Genomic DNA, 14,481 nt, shown 5'->3' with positions numbered 1-14,481 from the left:
ATCATATAGTTCACCATGCTGCAGTGACCTGGATACTGTGTGTGTCTGTGTGTGTGTCTGCCATGAGATGCACTGATAGACATTCCATCCCTCTTTGCATCTGTCGTCTCAGACTCACACCGACGAGCCACAAATACACAACCAGGCAGACACACACGCACACACAGCCTTCTCCAGTTATTCCATAAACTCTAAATTGTGTTTTCATGCAACAAACTCCTGCAGCTGTTTAATACAATTTGAAATTATAAAAAATGTTGTCAGCATATTTTCAGGTTTCAGGAAGTAAACTGACAAACACAGATTATAAACAAAGATCAACAACGTGGATCCACAAATTCAAATATCCAGTAATCTCAATCTTGCAATTTTGACGTAATTTGGAGCCGCAGGTACGAGGTCCCTCCCCGACGGGCTCTGGACCAGTCATGGGTCCCACTCTGGACCAGTCATGGGTCCCACTCTGGACCAGTCATGGGTCCCACTCTGGACCACAGACCACATCAGTCTGTGGTTCTCGTGCAGAACACGAGCAGCTCAGGAGCGAATCATTCCCACAGTCAGTCAGAGCGTAAGCAGCTTATTCACTGCTTTTATTTATTTTACTCACTAAGCACATTATTCACTCCAGCTGCTGGTTCAGCCGCTCGTATCTGGGATCTACCTCCTCCCTCGCTCGCCGTCCACCTCCACTGCTGGTCGCTCGGCTCCATTCTTTATCTCCATGATAATAGCAGGCCGCGGCTGATAGCCCTACGCAGCGAGCAATGTGACCTCCAACTCGCAGCGAAGCTTTTAAAGGCACCGCGGGCTGAGATTTTCTTCCTCGCCAAAAGCTAAAGACGTTCCCCGTCTGCTGAATTCATCACAGTCACACGGAGCGAGACGGCGAGCGTCGTCCTGCCGCCTCGCCGACCTCCTGTTTATCACATTTTATTTTTCACCTCCTCACTTAGTGTAGCTTAATGCCCGGCTGCGGAGGATTTAGGTAAATGTCACGAGGAATCAAACCTCTAAACTGTTTCAAATGAAAACACGAGAGACAAGGCGGAGGTTACGAGCGTCTGGCTTCGCTCGCGGCTTGTAACTGAAACACACCATCAGCAGTGAAGCGGCGGCAGTTGCACGTCATTAACTGCGGTTACGAGGGGGAGAGCAGGAACAATTAAAGAGTGGTTGTGATACTACAGCTTGTTTGTCTCTGGCAGAACAAAGACATGAGAGAGACGTGACGCAGCAGAAACTATTAATGAGAACAACACGAAGGTTTGCAAGTTCGAGTCCTGAAGGTGCGATCGCTCATTTTTGTTCAAAGTGCAGAAAAGAAAGAGAGCACGTCAGTATCTGAGTTCCTGAGGTCGGAGATGCTCATCGGAGGAACACGTGGAGATATGGGCCAAAACTAAAAGGAGAGCACAGAGATACGTGAAGGCCCATCCATATTCAAACTACCACTGGTGAGCCAGATAACGCCGGGGGGGGGGGGTGCAGACGAGCGTGCAGGGACGTGGATGAGAGGTTGGAGACAGATGGTGAGACCTGTGGACGCCATTAAGAATTCTGGTGCCAGAGGACGAGACGAGTGCAGCTCAGCTGAGACGTGACTGAGCCGATAGAACACGACGGTGTTTCCAGCAGCCCGACGTCACAGATGTTCAACAGGCAGATGTTTCAGATCAGCTTATTCAGCAAACTCCTGAATCCTTCATGTTTCAAAGTTTCCTGCTGAATATTGGAGATAAACTCTGGTTTTTAATAACTTCTGAGTCTTTTGAACTGATCCACAGTTCAGCTTCACTCCAACTCTCTGGATTCTTGGGATTTATTAAACATGAATCTCAGTATTGGTCTAAAACGTCCGTCATCAGTTAGCATGCTAACATTTGCTAATTGGCTAAGTGGAGCCATGAATGATAAAAGGTTTTGCAGACATTGGGTCATAAACTGAATATAGGAGAGAATCAGTGTCGCTGTGATGCTTCCGGAGGAGCCAGGGAATCTGACGTGAATCATTTCAGTCCCGAACGGAGCCACCGGCGCTTTTATCGATCGAGTGACGAGGATGACCCGAAGAAGTGACGTGAACAGGTGCTTCCTGCCGGACGAGCAGAGACCACGAGCAGAGAAACCCAACGAGAGGGACGGTGACTCTCTCTCCTCCCTCTCCTCTCTGCAGCTCGCCCTTCACCAGGATTCTTTCTAATACCTTGTTTATGTTCATCGTTTAAATACGTCACGTGTTGCATTTACATGTGTTCTGGGTAATCAGATTACAATCAGGCTCAGGTCTAAACCAGTGACCGTGAATAAACGAGGAGGTGGAGACGTGTCTTTCTTTACAATCCACGATGTGGACACTGGAGACACGTGTTGACATCAGGTGTGAATGTGATCGCATCTGGATACAAAACCAAAATGGAGTAAAAACGTTTCGGTAAAGTAAATATATTAGATATAAATACTTCTTCAAGTGCTGCGTGGTTGATGAAAACATTAATATTTGTTCAAGCAGGAAGGAGAAGAGAGAAGAGACAGAATCTAAACATCAGCTCATGAACCTCTTTCTGTCGGTGCTTTAGTTTCCTGCACCTTCAAACAGAATTCATATCATTCCTGCAGCTGGGCTGATTACAGGCCGAGGCCCGGCACCTGGTTCGAGGTGGACTTCAAGAGAAGCACAATCCAGCTGATGTCCGACGACTCAAACTCAGAGCAGATGCTGCTTTTTCTCCTCCACGTGTTGGAGCTTATGAAAATATTTGTTCACCACGTTCTTCTGGGTTTTATTGTTATTTTATGGTTTCTACTGATCCAGCTGCTGTAAATCGACTCAAAGCATCTTTTGTCTTTCGATGCCGTAGTTTAACTCTAACGGAGCGAAAGCAGGAAAGTGTTCGTCGTCTGAATCTTGGTATTTCCACAGTAAGAAGTTAAAGAAATGTCGAGTGAAGTGTGATGAGAATAAATCATTTCCCAGCAGTCACCTGTCACGACCCCGCGGTTTCCTTGACAACCTTTAATGTTTGTACTGGAAGCAGAGGTGAGAGAGTTCACACCTTACATCCCATAATGCTCCAACTAAAAGAGACTGAGCACAAACTAAACTTCAGTCCCTTTAAGTCTAACCCTTGAACTTTCTGAGCAGACTCTTCTCTGCTGTGAACGTACACGAGATGAGTTTAACACCCGAGAACAGCTTTAACACACGAGTGACGAGACGCAGCAGTTTGACTGGAGGTGGATCTCAGCTGTGTGGTGAGCAGCAGCCACACGGCGGGTTCTCTCCTGCATCACACGCCATTTACCCTTGGACATTACGGCCTTATTAGATTGTAACGCTCCTTGAAGCAGCCACTATGTAAACAACACACACACACACACACACACACACACACACGAGGTCACAGTGAACACTTGAAGGACGTTCAGGAACAGTAAACTGCTCCATCGCTCGATTCCTCCAACCTTTACTCACCTGTCCTCCGCCTGGCTTCATCACCACTACACCCCCTCCCTCCTCCCTCCTCCCCCGTGCTCATTTTCTCTGCCGCTCTCGCTCCCTCGCTTTCTATTAACCTCGTTTCTCTCTATCTCGCCCAACTCCCTGCGTTCTCTCCGTCTCTGTGCATCTCTGCAGTCTCCAGTCCCATCAATCAACACGTCCCATTACTACATCCCAAATTCCTCCTGCACACACACACACACACACACACACACACACACACACACACACACACACACACACACACACACACACACACACACACACACACACACACACACACACACACACCACACCACACACACACACACACACACAATCTGGGAGCCACGGCGTCGGCAGGACGTGAATCATCGCGGCGCTCTGGCAGACGACAGCGCTCGTCCCTTTGAATGACTGCCCATCAGAAAAGACAGATTGACGGATGAATGGTTGGGGGTGAATGAACCGCTTGATGGGTGGATGGATGGGTGGGTGGATGAATAGAGGGATAAATGGGTGGGTGAATAACTGGATGAATGGGTGACTCATCACATCCTGATCCGTAACACAAATCTGCAAATAGGCCTGAAGACGAGCGTTTGAGCCCGATGACACGCGTGGCTGTGTGTGTGTGTGTGTGTGTGTGTGTGTGTGTGTGTGTGTGTGTGTGTGTGTGTGTGTGTGTGCTGCACAGACCTGATCTCCTACAAAGTTTTACATTCATCATCACAGGAGAAGATTCTTCAGATTCCTCCTGCTGCTTCAAACTCTAATAATCACTATGAGCCTTTTTACACAGTAATACAACATTTACAGTTATTGATTGAATCTTTAAAACTGTTTTCAACTTGTGAACGAACTGATTCTGTTTTATCTTTATTTCATTTTCCCTGGTGATCCCTGGTCGACAGATTCGTTGAGAAATGAATTAAACTCAACACCAATATAAATTAATTAATAAAATAAGTTAGTCACCTCCTGGGGGTGATCCTGTTTTAATCTGAAACAAAACCCATATTATTTAGAACATTCATCCTGTAGCTCTCGATGACGTCAGTATGTTTCGTTACGTGCGGTGGAAAACATGTCGATAACAAGCGGTGACTAAAGAGTGAGCGGAGAAAAACTAAAACGTTCATATAACTTAGAGACTTGACACATATTTAGCTCATGTTTCTATATTTAGAATCTTTAGGATCAATATGTTTTATGATGAAAAAACATGTCAGATTGTTGGATTTATTTAATTTAAAAACAGTTTCAGTACTTTAATCATTTATTGGTTTAAAGAACCTTTTGGCTGAGGCAGATTTAGAAGAGTTAGTCGGTTAATAGATTTATTTTGAAGAGGATCCTCTGGTTTCAGTTTCTCGGACGTGAACATTAAAGGAACCTGAAAACTGAAGACGCCGCTCTAACGTAACTCTCGGAAACATTTCCCACTATTTTATGAAGCCATGAATTAAACAATAGATTAATCAGGACATTAATCAATAATGAAAATCGCCCTGAGCTGCAGCCCTGTGTTAAACCCACAGCTTCACTGGGATCAATGGGATGGAGGAATGTGTCGCTGTTTACAAAAAGCAGCTGACTCGTCCAGACTTGTAGAGTGTAACCTGAAGCAGGTGTGTGTGTGTGGGGGGGATTATAAAGTGTGTGTGCTGACATGCACCACCTGTGTAGATGTGTGTGTGTGTGTGTGTCAACTATTGGGAATTAAAGTCAAACACACACACCCTGATGTTTGCCTGTTAGATTTAACATGTCGGCTTCTCTCCAATCTCATTTCCTTTTCCTTCTGTATTTGTCTTCCACCAACGCTCGAAAAGCCCCCGAGCGAGGAGGAGGGCCAACACACACACACACACACACACACACACACACACACACACACACACACACACACACACACACACACACACACACACACACACACACACACAGTAGTTCGAGAAGCAGCGACGTTGTCAGCTGGATCAGATTCTTCTTCGTTGGTATTTACGCCACATGTCAGACGAGTCAAAGCGAGCTCTGTGTTTTATCCTAACGTGTCGGACTAATATTTCTCAGGTATTTGAGAGGTTTCTTTGGGGGGGCTCTTGAACAACAACCCCCCATCCCCTCCCCCCTCAGGCAGCCACATCTCCATGGTTACTGCAGCGGTATGCTTTGACGCTCTGAGGCCGTCGTGGTGAAGCTGAATTCTTTCATGGAGCGAACGACGTGTCTGCACATGCGAGTCTGTTTCCAATGCTCCAAAGGAACCAGAGTGGGACACACGACTTCCCAGAGTCCCCTGCTTCCTGTCCCTGCTTCCACGCGTGTCCAACTGGTTTACTGCCGTTTCATAGCAAGAACATACAGAAATATAACTTGTGTGAATGTTGATGTGATAAAAATCCAGTTGAGACTTTTATTTTCTCATTTTAAAGAGCGCAGCTGTTCCTCTGGACTGTGGGACGACGTCTGAACGCTTCACAGCGTGCGGTCCGCATTGTGGTGAGGAACTCCATCGTTGACCGGGCAACTCGGAGCGCCGCTTGGCTCCATGTCCACAGGACTAACCAGCCAAGACAGGGAGGGGGGGGTAATAACGCTGTCCACTGATAAGCAGTTAATGCTGCAGAACTAATTACTGCACCCCCACCCTGTTTTCTGTTGGGGACACACACACACACACACACACACACACACACACACACACACACACACACACACACACACACACACACACACACACACACACACACACACACACACACACACACACACACACACACACACACACACACACACACACACACACACAAAACCAGTGGAAAGTTCTGGGAACTGAGAAGATCGTGTAACGAGAAATACTCGTTTAATACCATGTCATCGTTTTCAAAACATGCGACTGATGAAATACATCATGATTCACAGAAATACTTGTGGGAAAGGTGAAATGCATCATGGGAAATATAGTTTGTTTATTAGCACTCTCAGTCTGCAAAAAACGTTGTAAAGAGAGATCTCCTGTCGACGAGGGCGATTCTGTCAGGAAACCCTCAAGAGGAAAAACTGACCGTTTAGGAAATGGAAATATTTTAAAGAGGTCAAAATAAAATCCCAACAAATGTGGAGCTGGATGCTCAGAATATCCCACAGCAGCGCGGTTTGCGTCACGACAGAATCGACCTCCCGAGCTCCGGTACTAAAACGGCACAGTATCAGTGACACACAGGCCCGAGCGGTTCGCCACACCAATCGCTCACGAGCGCCAGGCCGCCGCTGCACCACCTCCTGCAGCAGAGCTCCGCTACGTCAGCTGCAATTATACAGCAAACTGCAAACTACAGGAGCAACGGCGCTGCAGAGGTTTGTCACGTCCCTGGTGCTCGCAGCTCCTGGAAACTAAATAAGAGCAAGAAGCAGCGGGCGATCGCGTCCCTGAACGTCCTGATGTTTATTCTCAGGTCAAATGTAACTGGAATGAAAAGTCACTGTTCAATTCTCAGTTAAACTCGGACGGATGGATTTCGGGGAGGGTCGCCCTGTTGCTGGGTGGCAACACCAGAAGAATGCACCCCCCACGTGAAGTATTCACACTGGTCAGCGAGTGTTGTCACAGCTGAGCTCAGTGTGGGAGAGAAGATCCAGCTCAGCGTCTGATCGTCTTCTGTCTGAGGAGGATTTCACAAACAGGAAATCTCTCGTGAACGTTACTGAGCTGAAAAAGTGACCGTCTCCATGACGATGGTTTGACAGGTGCCCATCAGACGTGGCTCCGGGCGACGGTTCAGAACTATTAAACTGTTAAATGACATGATGAGAGTGAACTTTAATAAACGTTGAAAGGCTGAAATCAACCTGAGCAGGGAGCGAATCCTGAGTGAATCCTCCGCTGATCAACCCAACTCCTCAGGAGAGCGGACCAGGTTTAAAATGCTGTGGATTCCTCCGCTCGGCTCGTGGTCTGTGACGCGGAGCAGCTGCCAACAGGTGAGTGAGAGCGGCAGCTGCAGAGCGACGGACAACAGCAGCTCAGAGACACTGACGACACCAGAACACACAGGAAACCTGCTCTGAAGGAACTGGAGATCACGGTCCAGGCTGACTCGTCACAATCCCATCAACAACAGGTTTATTATCAGTGATGATCATTGAGAGTCTTTTAATGGTGGGACTTGATACCGAGACATGAACTGAACTAAGAACATGTTCCTCACATGTTCCTCACATGTTCTGCAGGTTCTCTATGTGAGAACAAATGTCTGAGTCAGTGTCTCTGGACATGTTCTGGATCTTCTCCTGCAGCCTCCTAGTAAAATGTGTGTAACATGTCAGAGTGAGTCCATGTGAGGACACAGCAGGACAATGTGTGGAAGCTTCCCAGAGAGCGAGTGGACGTGTTGATGAGGTTTCTAACTCGTGACGGACGTGAAACTGGAAGAACACAAACATCTCAGGATGAAGAAGAGGAGCCGGACACGTAGAAGACGAAGACGTCCACTTGGAAACACGAGGAGGTTCCAGATCTTCTGGTGATGAGGGCCGACGCCGGTGTGGATGAGCTGAAACAACAACACTGATCTTTCCACAGCAGAGTTTATACGTCATGTCCGGCCTCCTGCTGCTCTACAGGCTCCGCCCCTGCTGCTCTACAGGCTCCGCCCCTCGCCTGGATGTTCCCACATGTTCCTGTTTGAACGAGTCGGGACCCGACAACCTGCTGCTGCTTCACAAACACCAACTACACAACATGTTTTACAGAGTTCACGTCTGAAAACGGTTTCACTCTTACGCTCTTTACAGACGAACCATCCAAACAGCTGATCGGCCGTCTGTCCGTCCGGTTAGACATTTTTATTGGCCTCTATTTTAAACCATGTTGAAACCATGACAACAGCAAAAAGACCAACTTCAGCCCTGCGTCCCGAGGACCCTGAGAATCTGCCGTCATCAACCAGAGCCCTGGTTTTCTTCTGTTTTCATCTGAGCCTAATAATAGCTGTGGCAACAGCCCGGTTCCACACCTTCTAAAGCCCGGGAGGCTTTTTAAACATCCTATGACTGATTTATTTTAGAGTTCTGACAAAAGTGCCATATGTGCTTCGACAAGAGCGAGAGCATGACTCACAGCGACAGAATCGTGGCCAACTGTGGGCAGAGAAACTCTGTGGATGCCTCATCCCCCTGTTTTAGCCCAGAAGGGCTGAGGGAGGACGAGGAGAGAAAGAACCTGAAGGATCTACATCTCATCTCCCAGTGTGATGAAGTGGGCTGATTCCAAACACACCACCTTCCTCCCAGAGCTTTTCAAATAAGAACAAATACAGAATTGTGATCTCTACGCTGAGAGGAGAATCAGTCTTTGCACTTGTACCTAAGTTTGAAAGGCAGGGAGCCACAGATTAGATTTATCATATCAAGGATACACAGAGCTTTTCATAACAGAGGAACTCAATCCTGTTTAGGATGATATTGATTTCTGGAATGGAAGCAGCTCAGACACTGACAGGGAGGGAGGGACGTGTGGTTACATCTCGTTTGTAAGATGGAAATGGGATAAAAACCAAAACTGTGGTCGGATAAAAAAAACTATACATGTATTTCGACAAGTGGAGAAAACCTGAGTGTTAGCAGAGAGAGAGCCGGACGTCCCACAGGAGGTCGGTGTTCACATGATCCGATCTCAGATGAAAACCAGAATAGTTTGAACATGTGGTGGCGACAGGGATTTCCCTTCTCTGCTCACGGGATCATGATCCTGAATTGATCTCAAATTAAAAAATATAACATTAAGAACGTTCGAGGTTTGTCTTCTACCTCATCGACTCGTATCTTGTGATGACGTCTTTACTTTTCGACAGGTGTGGTGGAAACATGGTGGAAACGCATGGTGGCGCCAGAGAGTATAACTATTTCAAATAACTCGTGAAGACATTTAGAGATTCTTCGATTTTAGGGATGTGAAGCATTTAAAGATAACAGGACGTAAAAATTCCAACGTAGACACTGGAGGAACATTTCTACTGCAGAGTTCAGGGGGTTAACTGGTTCGTTTATAAGATTTATTTCAGTTAATTTGAAACAGGATGGTTTGGTTTCAGTTTCTCAGACGTGAACACTCCTGAAACTGGTGTTTCACAGAAATGAGTCTTCATCGTGAGTCTGAGCGAAGCCGCTCGGGTCACTTCAGGTCAGAAGTTACTCAGCACGTTAGAGACGATGTCACAAAATGTGTAAGACAAAAGGGGTTACACACACACACACACACACACACACACACACACACACACACACACACACACACACACACACACACACACACACACACACACACACACACACACACACACACACACACACACACACTGTTGAACAATAAACATCTTGTAAAAATCTGTGACCCGACCAAAGGTGAAAATCACAGGAGCTGCAGTTTTTAAGAAAGTGAAACAACTTGACGTTATAAATGAAGCTCTGTGGTGATACAGAGACGACACAGGTGAGCTGTGGTTTTTCTGGATAAAAGCTCTGAAACGATCAGATTCGCAATTTTTTTTCAATTCAAGGTTTATTTTATACGTGGAAAAGGAATTTACTTTCGCATTAAAAATACAACATGTCTACGGACGCAGCGACCGAAGGAGCAAAACACACATCGTCACTTTGTGAAGGCAAAACTAATTATTCCAACTAAAATCATGACTCATGTCAGATAATCTCTAAATAATCACAATGCTTGATAAAAATTTAGCAAATCCCTTCGATAGAAAACATGATGAAACACACACACACACACACACACACACACACACACACACACACACACACACACACACACACACACACACACACACACACACACACACACACACACACACACACACACACACACACACACACACACACACACACACACACACACACACACACACACACAGGAATCTGACAGCAAGGACAAAGGAGAAGCACGATACACAGCGCTGCACAAATACATCGAGTGAAATACACAAGATGGTTCCAGTGTGTGTGTGTGTGTGTTCTGCTCCTCATCAGAAAAGATGAGGTTATTTACTGCGACTGCCTCAGACACTAATCTGTTTTTTAATCCCTTCTCTTTTTCATCTGGGGAAAGTCGAGTTTACACGTTTGTCCTTTTCCAGCAGGAACGTTAAACCGAGCTCGTCCTAAACATCTGTCCACACACACACACACACACACACACACACACACACACACACACACACACACACACACACACACACACACACACACACACACACACACACACACACACACACACACACACACACACACACACACACACAAATTCACAGTCTGGTGTAGAAAGGTTGTTCCTGCTGCTCTGAGGGAAACCAAACACTGTCCTCTGTGTGGAGGATTAGAGACAGCTTGTCTACAAAACACACATGATGCCTGTTTACACCCACACAACCACACACACAACCACACACACGTATATACATAAAGACGAGTGTGCTCAGCTGCAGGTCTGACGGCCTCACGTCACTGGGAGTAGAATAAAATAGAATCCAGTGTGATATAGTGAGAGCCTATTGATTTACATCCAGTGGGGATAATAGGAAAATAGGTGGACCTGGAGGCCTCGTCCAGCGGAGACAGAGACTGATGGTCCCCACGGGGCCACTCAGGGCCTCCAACTGCCCATTACCCAGAGCCACAGGCCTCTGACTTATTCAGGGCCTGTGGGGTAAAGTCGTTTTGAAACGAGCCCACTGGAAAGAGAGAGGTCCACCTGACACCACCCCCCCCACACACACACACACACAGACACACACAATGTGACAGCAGCGAGACATGAATCGAACTGTTAGCAGGAGCTCAAAGGTCAGAATATAACAACCGAGTGTCTGAAATAACATCTGTAGTCAAACCACATCATCACACTGCAAATACACTGAGTGTGTGTCTGTGTGTGTGTTGTGTTAACATGTGGTCAAATGTAACGTGTGTGTGGTCCAGGTATTACTCGTGTTGTAGGGACCTACTTCTGCTTCGGTCACATTATGGGGACTTGACCTCATGATGTAAATCATCACATTTATAGATGAGGACTTGTTTTAAAGTTTAGTAACTTTGGTTAAAGTTAGAATAAGTCTGATGATCAAAGTGATGGTGTGTGTGTGTGTGTGTGTGTGTGTGTGTGTGTGTGTGTGTGTGTGTGTAATCTTATGACATGTGATTAAATATAATGATGGTGTGTGTGTGTGTGTGTGTTAAATGTATTAACATGTGATTAAGTGTTTTAATTGTGTGTGTGTGACTCATCACAAACTGGAGCCCCCCCCCCCTCATGTCCTCCGGTGGACGGAGACACCTCCAGACCTCCGCAGGCTGTCTAACGTCTCCATGGCGAAGCCTACGTGAGCGGAATCACGACACGTCCTCCGGTGCGAGCTCCCTCACCCCCCGGAGAGGGTCAGGCCTCCCCGGGTCTGCAGCCGCCTGGTGCCCGCTGCCCCCGGCTTCACGTGCCTGACACACCGGGGAGGGGAAGCTCATAATGGGGCTCGTGTCCACTGGGGATCACGGTGTGTGAGTGTGGAGGTTTCAGCTCCCCACGGGAGACACTGCTCCCCCGGTAGATGCCAAAAATAAACCCGGGGACGGTGTGAGTTACGCGGCCGGGCTGGAGCACCACACCGAGGCCCTGCTCCCCTCTCAGCCCGCTGGACCGCGGCCGGTCCCCGGCACCTGTTCGGTGGTGAAGCCGGAGGAGCGAGGCTCCGGGCGGCTGCAGCTGCTGCCCACACCGGCACCAGCGGAGGGAGGGAGCGGCTGGTGAGAGCAGCAGCCGCGGGGACAGGAGGCACCGAAGCCCCGGTAATAAACACAGAGAGACCGCGTAAAAATACCCCGGAACACAGCGGCTCCTCCGCTGCTGCTGCTGCCGCTGCTGCTGCTGCACAGCCCGGCGTCACTGCGCACACAGCCCGCCGAGCTGCACCGGAGGTTTCACACTGAATCAACCTGATTTAATCTGATGCAACTGAGGATGATTTCTCTTTATTCTGGGTTTAAATAAATGAAATATGAGGGAACTGACCGTGAACTCTCCCCCGGTGGTTAAATCCTCTCCCGGTTAAATCCTCCTCTTCCTCCAGGAGCTGCTGCTGACAGCGGGGCTTCGGGTTTCCTCCTTCCGCTTCCCTCGCGGCGTCAAGCGGACAAATGCGGGCTCGGTGCTCGGTGTCCGATCTCCGTCCTCCCCGGTGACGGGCCCCGGGCTGCGGAGCTCCGTGTGCGGTCCGAAGTTTGTATTTCTCCGCGGAAGATGGAGGATTATTCACAGGGTGGAAAAATAATGATGGAAAAATAAAAGTGGAAGCGTCCAGGAGCCGAGCTGCGGGATCCTGCAGCGGCGGGTCTGAACACACGAGGAGAGGCAAGCGAACAAGGAGAACCGGGTTCTTCTCTGCGGGGCTAAGAACCTCTACCGCGGGGAGACGGAGCCTGAGTGCCCGCTGCTGCTGCTGCTGCTGACCGACCTGGAGCCTCCTCTGGGCGGACACACACCGCAGAGCTCCTCCGGTCTAATGTCCGCTGCTCGGGCTGGAGGATGAATCTCCACCCGGAGGAGGAGTGGAGAGAGAGGGAGAGAGAGGGAGGAGACACCGCCTCCTTCTGTGGATCACTCCTCCTCCAAACGGCCTCCCCCTCTCCCCCTCTCCTCCCCTTCACTCCTCCATGTCTCACATGTTCTCTCCTTCACCTTCATCTCTCCACCTCAATGCGTCTCTGAAGACATGTGTCCTCACCATCAGCAGATACATCTATGTGTGTCCTCCCAGGGACTGATGATGAGGACGTTGATCCAGGAAGTGAACCATCATCATGGAGGCTCCATCCATAATCTGAGCAAAGTCAATGTTCCTGACAGGTTCCTGACGTGTTCCTGACGTGTTCATGACGTGTTCCTGACATGTTCCTCACGTGTTCATCACGCTTCCTGACATGTTCCTGACGTGTTCCTGACGTGTTCCTGACGTGTTCCTGACATGTTCTGACATGTTCGTGACAGGTTTCTGACGTGTTCCTCACGCGGTTCATCACGTGTTCCTGACGGGTTCTGACGTGTTCTCACGTGTTCCTGACGTGTTCCTCACGTGTTCTCAGTGTTCCTGACGGTTCCTCACGTGTTCATCACGTGTTCCTGACGTGTTCATCACGTGTTCCTGACGTGTTCCTGACGTGTTCCTGACGTGTTCCTGACGTGTTCCTAAAAGAACGAGCTAAAAGAACGAGCTAAAGGAACGAGCTAAAGAAACGAGCTAAAAGAACGAGTAAAGGACGAGCTAAAAGAACGAGCTAAAGGAAACAAGCAAAGAACGAGCTAAAAGAAACGAGCTAAAAGAACGAGCTAAAAGAAACGAGCTAAAAGAACGAGCTAAAGGAACGAGCTAAAAGAACGAGCTAAAGGAACGAGCTAAAAGAACGAGCTAAAGGAACGAGCTAAAAGAACGAGCTAAAGAAACGAGCTAAAAGAAACGAGCTAAAAGAAACGAGCTAAAGAAACGAGCTAAAACAAACGAGCTAAAAGAACGAGCTAAAGAAACGAGCTAAAAGAACGAGCTAAAAGAAACGAGCTAAAAGAACGAGCTAAAGAAACGAGCTAAAAGAACGAGCTAAAGGAACGAGCTAAAAGAACGAGCTAAAGAAACGAGCTAAAACAAACGAGCTAAAGAAACGAGCTAAAAGAACGAGCTAAAAGAAACGAGCTAAAAGAACGAGCTAAAGAAACGAGCTAAAGGAAACGAGCTAAAGAAACGAGCTAAAACAAACGAGCTAAAAGAACGAGCTAAAGAAGCTAAAAGAACGAGCTAAAGAAACGAGCTAAAAGAACGAGCTAAAGAAACGAGCTAAAAGAACGAGCTAAAAGAAACGAGCTAAAAGAACGAGCTAAAAGAAACGAGCTAAAAGAACGAGCTAAAGAAACGAGCCAAAAGAACGAGCTAAAGAAACGA

The 14,481-nt window shown here is 47.8% G+C and overlaps 1 protein-coding gene across 1 annotated transcript in view; it reads right to left on the bottom strand.

Moving 5' to 3' along the window:
* The window catches only part of dag1 (dystroglycan 1), a 40,584-nt gene extending 27,494 nt beyond the window's left edge, over nucleotides 1-13,090 (bottom strand). The window contains exon 1 of the mRNA XM_035152583.2: nucleotides 12,564-13,090. The gene's annotated coding sequence lies outside the window, so the exon portion shown is untranslated. The remainder of the gene's footprint in view (nucleotides 1-12,563) is intronic.
* Nucleotides 13,091-14,481: the final 1,391 nt, after the last annotated feature.

Source organism: Hippoglossus stenolepis, chromosome 3, assembly GCF_022539355.2.
Source record: "Hippoglossus stenolepis isolate QCI-W04-F060 chromosome 3, HSTE1.2, whole genome shotgun sequence".
Classification (NCBI taxonomy): Eukaryota; Metazoa; Chordata; class Actinopteri; order Pleuronectiformes; family Pleuronectidae; genus Hippoglossus; species Hippoglossus stenolepis.
Note: the sequence above shows the minus strand (reverse complement) of the source record. Positions and strands in the feature narration are given on the sequence as shown.